Raw genomic sequence first — 12,115 nt, 5'->3', positions numbered from 1 at the left:
GCTCACCATGGATACTTTTTCTTCAGTATTTCATCGAATTCCTCTTTAATTTCAAAAGAAATTATGGGAATTCTTTTGTCATGTCGCTGAACATACATATTTGCTCTAAAATAGATTCATCTTGGGAAAATACTTGCAAATATAAAAACATTTACCGTATAAGTTAATTTTTAACTTTATGTGAAAAGTTAAACATCTAAATTTTTTAATCAAATTTGTTTTCTGTTTATGATCTTAATTTAAGGACCCTCTATATACTGGAACTCAAGCAAAATATTGTTAGACATTGAAAAAATTTAATGCATGAAGGTGGAAATTTTGAGCATATCCATTTCATTTTCAGTATAGGATACCTTGCATAATCCCACAGGAAAATAAAGATGATGAATACAAATGAGTAGAAATAACTATATATTGTTAACTTATTTGAGAAAAACACTTGCATAAAATACTTTTTTAATTTATCTTGGCCTATTTAAATCTTACAAATGCTTGAATTCATTACAAATTGAATAAAGCACTGTAGATTTATTTTTGGGGGTTTACTTTAGATATAGGTGTATACTCTAATTGCAATACAAATACTGCAGAATCAGATCTGTTAGTGAGCAGTGTAGGGAGGATTCTAAAGCAAATATTAAAACAATTAAATAAAAATTATTTTCAGTTTGTTCAAATCAAAGCTATTGTTTGAGGAAGTGGTGTGGTGAATAAAATGCAACAAAACACATAAAATAGGCCTAAAACAAAATACAATTTGTCCAACATCGGTAACAAAGAATTTAACATTGAGGGGAAAATCTCGGAGGTTAAGATTGCAATGCTTGCTAAACAAAATTTGTCAATTTTATTGTAAACTATGACATTAATTTATCTATATTTCCGATCTGCTCTGTAGAACACTGTCCAGCGACAGTTAAACTGACCTTCAAGTCGGTTGCATACGGATCAAGCGGTGAAAAATAACTCTTCCTTCCCATTTCTACTTACTAAAATTTTGTGTTTGAAACCTAAATTAAACTTATTTTTAAACTTTCGACAAACATTTCAGTAAAATTTTATATTTGTTAAACTATTCGTTCACTTTAACAAATATAAAATTTCTTTATAGAATTAAAACTTTGAATAGAACTCTAAATGAATCATTTAATCTCGCGCGTGTGCTCATGTAATAAATAAAGATTAATTAAAATACATATATTTTGTTCATCTTGAGTTATTCTGGATTAAGATCCGAGAATCGACAGCAAAAATACGAAATCAGTACAACGAGTTACGGAAAACATTCTTTTCGTAATGTGTTATATTTATAATTTTAAAATCCTTTCAGTGTAAGAATTTATTTTTATAGAAGTTATTCTTTCTTGCAAAGTGTGTAAAAAAAAACAATATCAGAGAGAGAGAGAGACTCATGCAACCCGGTCAGTGTTACATACATGTACATGTACATCTGTGAAAAAAATTAGTTATATTGAACCCTTTGTTTTTATTTTCAGAAAGCCACAATTGATAATTCTAATGATTTTTATTTTCCACAACTTTGGTTTCATATTCAGCCAATTTGCACATTGTTCTGAAACCGTCGTGCGTCACCTGTCAATCAAATTCGCATGACGCTATAGGTGGCCCGGAAAGTCTGTTTACGGAGAAAGAATTTCTAAGTGTGATTTGAAACATTCGGTTTTACACCTGTTTAAGAGTATATATTGGGTCACAGCCGCAGGGCCTGGGCGCTGTTTCTTTATCATACCCTTCGAATTCTTTAGCTCTGACCACATCAAGTTGGTACATCACACTCAACTGACATCCAAAATTCATCTTCCGGTGTAAAGACGAATAATGACCCCCATCGAATAATGACCGGGGGGTCATTTTTCAACGACAAAAAATGACCCCCACCCGTAGAAAAAAAATCATTTTTTGTAGAAAAAGAGTCCTAGGGGGTCATTAATTTATATGTAGTCCTATAGAATAATGACCCCCATTGAAAAATGACCCCCATTAAAGTGATACAAAATATACACTCTGATATCTTTTTTACAGCGAAACTAATTTTTAAATTTTCTGTAACCAGAAAAATACAAAAAGTCGTATGAAATAATTAAGAGATTCACGTAGTCTTTCAATGCTAAAATTGTGTTTGAAAAGAGATTCTTTAATTGTCAAGTAAATGAAATTTCTTTTTAATATTCCTCCTTATAATGTTTGCTTAAAGAATGATATTCCACTTGTTTTTAGAAATCAAACCATGCAAAAATCAGGTTTAAATACTCTTAATAGGAAAAATTAAATTTTCCGTCATTTTAACTTTTAGCATGTTTAAGTTTGGCAAATCCTATTTGACAATGAAAGAAGAGGAAATGTTTATCCCCCCCCCCCAAAAAAAAGAACATAACGTTAAATCAAAACAAACAAATAATAATAATAAATGAAAAGCAAAAATATAAATAAAACTCTTTACCTTTCAATAATTCTGAAAGAGGCTCTAGATAAAATATTGAAATGAAGTTAAGCCTTCACACAAGTACTATCATAATTTACTTCTCCATGATTAAAGCATACTTTAAATGTTGGTTGAGGTATACTTGAAAGTATTGTGGCAAAGTAACAGTTAAAAATTAGTAGAATAGTAGATTATTTTAAGCTTATTTTTAATTCCTTCTTATAGAAAAATAAAGGTAGGGTTTTTTTTTTGCTTTTGTTCAATATCGACTTCCTCCTAAATAAGAAAGGGGATGGGGTAAGTATAAGACCTAAAAATATGCTCTGTAAAGCTATGGGCTAGTGTTAAATACACAGTCATTCTAATGCAAAAAATATACATGTAGACATAAACTTTTGATTTAGCACACAGTATTCATTACATTTCTTTTAACGTAGAACATACTTCGTATGACATCATAACTGGTAAATGTGTTAAACCTGTGCTAACCCATTAAGACGTCATAATTAATTCAATGCCACTTTTTCCCGTACTTGACAGCTTCAATAGAAATGGTAGAAAATACTGCATTTTGAAATTCACAGAATTCAATCATGCCAACATAATCTTAATTAGATTTAAATATATTTGGTTTATAATGCTTAATGGCAATATATTTCTGGAATAAGAGAAAATATGTGGGCACCTTTTTTTTACTAGATCTAGATCTGAAGTTGACAAACCCAAGACTATCTAGTGTAATGAAATTACAATGTACATACAACTTTCGAAATAATTTGAATGGTATGTAACCATTTTGAAGGAATGCATAAATCGTAAGAAATCTTTAGTTGCCAGCTATATAGTGTAATGTCTTGATGAAACCCTAACCCTGAAAGTCAAAGATGTACGTGTTGTAGATCGTTTGATCGTGTGTACTCTTTTGTGATATCTATAATGAAATGATGTGCATTCCTTTTAACAATTATTTGTTACCTATTCATATTCTTGGTGTTTAATTTCAATTTTTCTATTTAATATGATCTTTTTAAAGTAAAGGTACAATTTCTGATAAATATTTAATCTGAAAGTAACCCCAATCAGTCATTTAATTATTAAATCCCGTGTCAGTGCAAAAAGGTCAAGAATATTAGTATCGGTAAATAGCCTATCTTTCATTAGTTAGAGGGGAAAGTTATATATTTTAATCACTTTTTGTAATCATTTGGCTATGTTCTTCATCATATTAAAGATTGAAAACATTGTGACAAAGACTTCTAAAAAATATTTACAAATGTAGGGTGCATAATTGACTCAAAATAATAGAGTTCATTTGACTATTTTTTTTTTAATGGTGGACTTATCTTTTATGTTAATTGAATAAAAAAGAAATTATTCTTGATAACATATTGTTTAATAATGGAGTTTTATGAAGAGACTTACTTTTACATTTGACAGCTGACTTTCACATTTTAGTGACTGGAGTTTGTCTATGTTTAAATTGTAAAAGTCAGTCGTCAATTGTAAAAGTAAGTCTCTTCATAAACTCCATTATTCAGTTAATAAAGTTTATAAACGACGATGTTTGAAGAAGTATTTTTGTAATTTTTCATGTTCCCTTTATGACAAGTACCCCTAAAAATATTTGAAAATGTGAAATCGCAGTATGTAAATACCATACCAAGTGTCACAGCCTGTTCTAGATTATTTAACAAGGAAACATATCATGATATTTTAACTGATTGATAAGCAAGTACTAATTTATCATTTTGAAAAGTTTGAAAATCTTGTGACAAATACTTTTCCGACATAGGTTCTACCTTAATTCTTCATTTTTTTTACCCACCCTTTTACTCAGTTCTGAATATATTTTCATAGAATTTAATATGAAAATCAGAATAAATATTTTCATTGTTGTAACGTCTTCTTTATAATGTATCATAATATGAAAAGTTAATTGAAGACCATTTCTTTTTATTTCCCCGTAATCGAAGATTCTGGGGTATATAGTTTTATCGTGTTCATCTGTATGTCCGTCTGTCTATCTGGGGTTTGTTTGTCCGCAAAAACCTTAATCTTGACCATAACTTTTCATTTATTGGAGCTATGACTTTCATATTTAATATGTGTATTCCTTGTGACAAGACCTTACGTTGGGTACCACCAAATTTGACCTTTTGACCTTTACCTTTTAGTTTGTCCCATTTTACACAAAAATGCCAAATTTTTACTTTGGCAATAACTTTTAAACGGTAGATACTAGTACTCTCATACTTCAAATATGTAGTTTTTTTGGCATTACCTTTCATTGGATACTAAAAACTTTGACCTTTTGACTTTGGAGTTTCCGTACTTATGATTTTTTTTTTTACCTTGGCCATAACATTTGAAAGGTAAGGGCTAGGGTATTCATACTTCACATATGTAATCCTTTTTACATCAAACATTTTCTTAAGAAATCATCAACTTTGACCTTTGAGTTTGACCTACCTTTCAAAAACTTATCCTTAGCCATTACTTTTGAACAATTGGTGAACAAGGGCTTACCTATTTTGCAGTTGTATTTCTTGTGAGAAGACCCTACTTTGGGTAACAATATATTTAAAATGCATTTAAGAAAATTTTTATCTTCGCTATGTTGCCATACAGGGGCATAGCTGTTTCACAAACACATTTTTTTATATATGAGGATTTGCGGATAAGAGATGGATACCTCAAAGCGTAACAGACGGACGGACGGACATCCCGATCACTATATACCCTCCGCTTTTCAAGCGGATGATATAATAATATATAATACTGCTGATTTTTTTCTGTCAGTTCGATGATTTCCACCATCAAAAAACAATGTTTACCTAACCCTTAAGGCTTGATAAATCTTTTACTCCTTTAGATTCTGAATCATTGCATTGACCTTAAAATATAGCTATAATTGTATAATGTTATGAGATCAACATATCATCGCTCAGGTGAGCATTTTGGCCAATATGCTTCTTTATCTAATTTTTTTTGCCCCCTAAAAATTTTAGCTTTAATCTGCAGGGGGTCATTTTTCTACGGGGGTCATTTTTCTTCACGTGGGTTCTGCAAATTTTTAGGGTGATGACACTTTTTCTACGGGCAAAAGGGTCATTTTTCTACGTCGAATAATGACCGGGGGTCATTTTTCGCTGTCGAAAAATGACCCCCGGTCATTATTCGATGGGGGTCATTATTCGTCTTTACACCGGCCGATTTAATCACATCACTGATTACAAATTTACATATACTTTGTAAATTATCCTTTTTTTAGACACAAGTAAGCATGTATCCCGTAGATTATAATTTAAAAAAAAATACAATAATATAATAAATTTGCAAATTTCTGATGTTGTTTACCAGCTAACTCGTATCACTTTTTAGAAAAGGGTAGGGGTTGTAAAGACGAATAATGACCCCCATCGAATAATGACCGGGGGGTCATTTTTCAACGACAAAAAATGACCCCCACCCGTAGAAAAAATTCATTTTTTTTGTAGAAAAAGGGTCCTAGGGGGTCATTATTTTATATGTTAGTCCTATAAAATAATGACCCCCGTTGAAAAATGACCCCCTTTAAAGTGATACAAAATATACACTCTTTGATATCTTTTTTACAGCGAAACTAATTTTTACATTTTCTGTAACCAGAAAAATACAAAAAGTCGTATGAAATGATTAAGAGTTTACGTAGTCTTTCAATGCTAAAATTGTGTTTGAAAAGAGATTCTTTAATTGTCAAGTAAATAAAAGGAGTATATATGATAAGAGCCAGTTTTAGCCCCCTAAAAATCGACATTTTAGAATGACATTCAGACATGTTTAATTGATATTTATTTTGTAGAAGAGATTATATCAGAAATATTTCCAATATATTTTTCACATTTATATGCACTCACTAGCTGTAAATGACATTAGAAATAATGCTATTTTTGCAATCTAGCAAAAAAGCCAAAAATATGCCCTTTTCTTGATGTTTTTTTCTTATGGGAAACATAGAGTGCAGTGTAGAACATACATAATTTTTCTGTCACTAATTAGTATCGGATAGATACATCTTTGGTAAAAATATAAAGCATGTTCTAGGCTGCGCTCTATATTTTCTGGAAGAAAAGCTGCTTGAAAATAAGCAGTTTTACATAAAATATGCTAAAATGGCGGGAAAACGTGATTTTTATGATGTCATATTTCTAAAATAACGGCATTTTGATCAAAATGAAAATGACCAATAAAGGTCGCATATATAGCTGTATAAATTAAAGCTATATATAAAGTAAAATTAAGATATTTATTTTAAGGGGCCAATTGAGACACTTACCATATATCGCTCTTTCTTTTTAATACTCCTCCTTATAGAGTTTGCTTAAAGAATGATATTCCACTTGTTTTTAGAAATCAAACCATGCAAAAATCAGGTTTAAATACTCTTTAATAGGAAAAATTAAATTTTCCTTAATTTCAACTTTTAGTTTGTTTAAGTTTGGCAAATCCTATTTGACAATGAAAGAGGAGGAAATTTTTATCCCCCCCCCCCAAAAAAAAAAACATTACGTTAAATTAAAAAAAAAAAAAAAAAAATAAATGAAAAGCAAAAATATAAATAAAACTCTATACCTTTTAATAATTCTGAAAGAGGCTCTAGATAAAATATTGAAAGAGTCTAAAAGCTGTTTCTCTGAAATGACTTGGTAAAAATATTGAAAGCCTTCACACAAGTACTATCATATCATAATTTACTTTGCCATGATTAAAGCATACTTTAAATGTTGGTGGAGGTATACTTGAAAGTATTGTGGCAAAGTAACAGTTAGAAATTAGTAGAAAAGTAGATTATTTTTAGCTTATTTTTGATTCCTTCTTATAGAAAAATAAAGGTAGGGTGGCTTTTTTTTTGCTTTTGTTCAATATCGACTTCCTCCTAAATAAGAAAGGGGATGGGGTAAGTATAAGACCTAAAAATATGCTCTGTAAAGCTATGGGCTAGTGTTAAATACACAGTCATTCTAATGCAAAAACTATACATGTAGACATAAACTTTTCATTTAGCACACAGTATTCATTACATTTCTTTTAACGTAGAACCTACTTCGTATGACATCATAACTGGTAAATGTGTTAAACCTGTGCTAACCCATTAAGACGTCATAATTAATTCAATGCCACTTTTTCCCGTACTTGACAGCTTCAATAAAAATGGTAGAAAATACTGCATTTTGAAATTCACAGAATTCAATCATGCCAACATAATCTTAATTCAATTCATATATTTTTTGGTTTATAATGCTTAATGGCAATATATTTCTGGAATAAGAGAAAATATGCAGGCACCTTTTATTTACTAGATCTAGACCTGAAGTTGACAAACCCAAGACTATCTAGTGTAATGAAATTACAATGTACATACAACTTTCGTAATAATTCGAATGGTATGTAACCATTTTGAAGGAATGCATAAATCGTAAGAAATCTTTAGTTGCCAGCTATATAGTGTAATATCTTGATGAAATGTGTCTAAGTCAAAGATGTACGTGTTGTAGATCGTTAGATCGTTTGATCGTGTGTACATTTTTGTGATATCTATAATGAAATGATGTGCATTCCTTTTAACAATTATTTGTTACCTATTCATATTCTTGTTTGATTGCAATTTTTCTATTTAATATGATCTTTTTAAAGTAAAAGTGCAATTCCTGATAAATATATAATCTGAAAGTAACCCCAAACAGTCATTTAAACAATAAAATGCTTTCTTTGTTTGTTGTTACTGGAATGAACGGAAACAGTTGTTGCAGAAAAAATACATAACCCGCGTAAGCGGGTTATGTAAATTTTTTCTGCAATAGCTGCGACCGTTCATTCCAGTAACAACAAACAAAGAAAGACATTTTATTGTTTATATTTATATCTATTAAATTATCATTTTAAGTAGGATCAAAAATATTAATTATTGTGTTAATGATGCGAACGTCTTTGTACGTTTCATTGATGGAACGGCCACTGATCAAGAAATCTGTACAGGTGATATGCCTAATGTAGTTTATGCAGGGATGAACGCAATGGGTTTTCTTAAGAAATAAAGAAGAAAATATTCAGTGGATGTAAATATTTAATTATTAAATCCCGTGTAAGTGCAAAAAGGTCAAGAATATGAGTATCGGTAAATAGCCTATTTTCATTAGTTAGAGGGGAAAGGTATATATTCTAATCATTTTTTTGTAATCATTTGGCTATGTCCTTCACCATATTGAAGATTGAAAACATTGTGACAAAGACTTCTAAAAAATATTTACAAATATAGAGTGCATAATTGACTTAAAATAATAGAGTTCATTTGACTATTTTTTTTTAATGGTGGACTTATCTTTTATGTTAATTAAATAAAAAAGAAATTATTCTTGATAAAATATTGTTTAATATTATTCAGTTTAAAAAGTTTATAAACGACGATGTTTGAAGAAGTATTTTTGTGATTTTTCATATTCCCTTTATGACAAGTACCCCTAAAAAAATTTGAAAATGTGAAGTCGCAGTATGTAAATACCATACCAAGTTTCACAGCCTGTTCTAGATTAAAAAACAAAGAAACATATCATGATATCTTAACTGAGTGATAAGCAAGTACTAATTTATCATTTTGAAAAGTTTGAAAATCTTATGACAAAGACTTTTCCGACAAAGGTTCTACCTTAATTCTTGTTTTACTCCACCCTTTTACTCAGTTCTGAGTATATTTTTCAGAGAATTTAATATGAAAATCAGAACAAACATTTTCATTGTTGTAACGTCTTCTTTAAAATGTATATTAATATGAAAAGTTAATTGAAGACCATTTCTTTTTATGTCCCCGTAATCGAAGATTCGGGGGTATATATATATTATTATAACAGTAACTTGATCCGAAGGGTCGTATCACGTCGAGTTGACAGGCGCGGATCATCAGATCTAACGAGACGCGAAGCGTCGAGTTTGATCTGATGATCCGCGCCTGTCAACGAGACGTGATGCGGCTCTTCGGATCAAATTGCTGTTATAATGATAAATTTATTATATACCTCCTTATTAATAGCTAAATATATCAAAATAAAACTTTAAAGATCAATTGTATAATATTTATCTATAAAACAAAGGGACTTTTTAACGCGCAAGAAAAATAACGTCATGATTTTGCGTACTACGTCATCAGTTTCAGAGAGTGGTGATATGGATTCAGAAAACCACAGTGTGGTGATCCGGAAAATCGGTTATATCTACCGGTAGATACTAGTACTCTCATACTTCAAATATGTAGTTTTTTTGCATTACCTTTCATTAGATACTAAAAACCTTGACCTTTTGACCTTGACCTTGGAGTTTTCCGTACTTATGATTTTTTTGAACGGTAAGGGCTAGGGTATTTATACTTCACATATGTAATCCTTGTTACATTAAACATTTTCTTAAGAAATCATCAACTTTGACCTTTGAGTTTGACCTACCTTTCAAAAACTTATCCTTAGCCATTACTTTTGAACAAGTGGTGAACAAGGGCTTTCCTATTTTGCAGTTGTATTTCTTGTGAGAAGACCCTACTTTGGGTAACAATATATTTAAATTGCATTTAAGAAAAGTTTAATCTTCGCTATGTTGCCATACAGGGGCATAGCTGTTTCACAAACACATCTTTTTAAATATGAGGATTTGCGGATAAGAGATGGATACCTCAAAGCGTAACAGACGGACGGACGGACATCCCGATCACTATATACCCTCCCGCTTTTCAAGCGGAGGATATAATAATATATACTGAAAGGAAAAAGAAACGCACAAGAACATGATATGGGAAAATTTTCTGACTATGTGACCGAAAATTATGAAAATTGGTCAGTTGTTTATTTTGTTTACTTTGCACTAAAATCACTTGTCAAAACTACTCAACCATGATGTGTATGGCATCACGTAGGGGAAATGATAAATAGTCAAAACCACGTGCATGTTAATGATGATAATTTTTTAATAAATTTTTGTAGATCCATACTATGCATTAGAATGATAGACATCGTTTTTGCATATTTGCAGTCAGTATAAATTTCTTGCAATCGTGGTATGGCTGGCGGAATCTACTGTGGGTTTAGTAATTGAATTCAATATTGCATAAGTGAATAAAAAGGCAAAAACATGCTGATGTACAGATTGTTTTCAACTTTTCAACCAAATAAAAGTGTTTTTTGGTTGTCAGAGAGTGAACTTAAAATGTTTTTCAAACAACCATGACGGTGACGTTGGCGCGTACCAACGTCACAACAAGATAGGGCTTTTCATCACGCCACCTCGGTTATTGTCAAGGCATTATCACCGAAACTGATATTTATACAGCAGACAAACATACTCACTTTTTTCACCGTAAACTGACAGAAACTCTCCGCTCTAATTTGGGCCGCGAGCTTGGCCAGCTTACGTCAATTTTAGTCTCAAACGCACACGTACGCGTCGTTTGCGTAATGTTTTTTTAGCATGTTTACACTGGAAAAATGTAGCTAATTTTTGTCAATACTTTTTTACAAACATTCACAAGTACCAAACCTGCTGGGTTCTGTATATTCTATCCTAAATCGAAAATTCGCGGGATTCGATTGAGCAGGGGATTTGTTGACTTTGGAATAATACAGCTAATCTCAGCTATTAAGACTACCGTCGGAAGGGTTGACTAATAATGCTATGAAAAAATAAATGCTCTGGTGAACTCAATGCACAGGAAAATCAAGTTTGTTACTGATGCGAAAGGGAGATTATGATAATTTTTAGTTTTATTTTTTGGGGGTATCACCATATTGATATCAGTATCTCCGGAACTATCACTCAAAATCGCACAAAATTTTGGTAACTTGTTGATTAAAGATGAATTAAATTGTATGATAAAAATGCTGAAAAACATATTTGAAATAATTGTTTTAATTTAACTCAAAAGTTTAATATGCGTTTCTTAATCCTTTCAGTATATAATATTGCTGATTTTTTTCTGTCAGTTCGATGATTTCCACCATCAAAAAACAATGTTACCTAAACCTTAAGGCTTGATATATCTTTTACTCCTTTAGATTCTGAATCATTGCATTTACCTTAAAATATGGCTATAATTGTATAATGTTATGAGATCAACATATCATCAGTTTATTCCCAATAAGCTCAGGTGAGCATTTTGGCCAATATGCTTCTTTATCTAATTTTTTTTTGCCCCCTAAAAATTTTAGCTTTAATCTGCAGGGGGTCATTTTTCTACGGGGGTCATTTTTCTTCACGTGGGTTCTGCAAATTTTTAGGGAAGTGACACTTTTTCTACGGGCAAAAGGGTCATTTTTCTACGTCGAATAATGACTGGGGGTCATTTTTCGCTGTCGAAAAATGACCCCCGGTCATTATTCGATGGGGGTCATTATTCGTCTTTACAGGGGTAACAAACCTTTTCTAAAATCCCTAATATTATCTATCGCAAACCGTTTCTTTCTTTTCATTTTTAATACGATATATCCCAGAATGAGGTGACATTCGTACCGAAGTTAGTACATTTCATTTGCTAAATACTAGTATTCGTTTGGTGATTTTTTAAATGCAGCCTATGAGTTGATCGCTATTTTATTGGAATATCACTTCTATCTGCGCAGTTATCAATCTTCATGTTTACTGCATGTAATATTTGTC

The 12,115-nt window shown here is 31.1% G+C and overlaps 1 protein-coding gene across 1 annotated transcript in view; it reads right to left on the bottom strand.

Moving 5' to 3' along the window:
* The window catches only part of LOC134240808 (scavenger receptor class F member 1-like), a 40,461-nt gene that overhangs the window by 1,650 nt on the left and 26,696 nt on the right, over nucleotides 1-12,115 (bottom strand). The gene's annotated exons all lie outside the window — the stretch shown is intronic.

The sequence above is a fragment of the Saccostrea cucullata genome, unplaced genomic scaffold (assembly GCF_032062105.1).
Source record: "Saccostrea cucullata isolate Sc308-1 unplaced genomic scaffold, CSIRO_AGI_Scuc_v1 ctg380, whole genome shotgun sequence".
Classification (NCBI taxonomy): domain Eukaryota; kingdom Metazoa; phylum Mollusca; class Bivalvia; order Ostreida; family Ostreidae; genus Saccostrea; species Saccostrea cuccullata.
The sequence above is the reverse complement of the archived record's forward strand: the minus strand, read 5'-3'. Positions and strand labels throughout refer to the sequence as shown.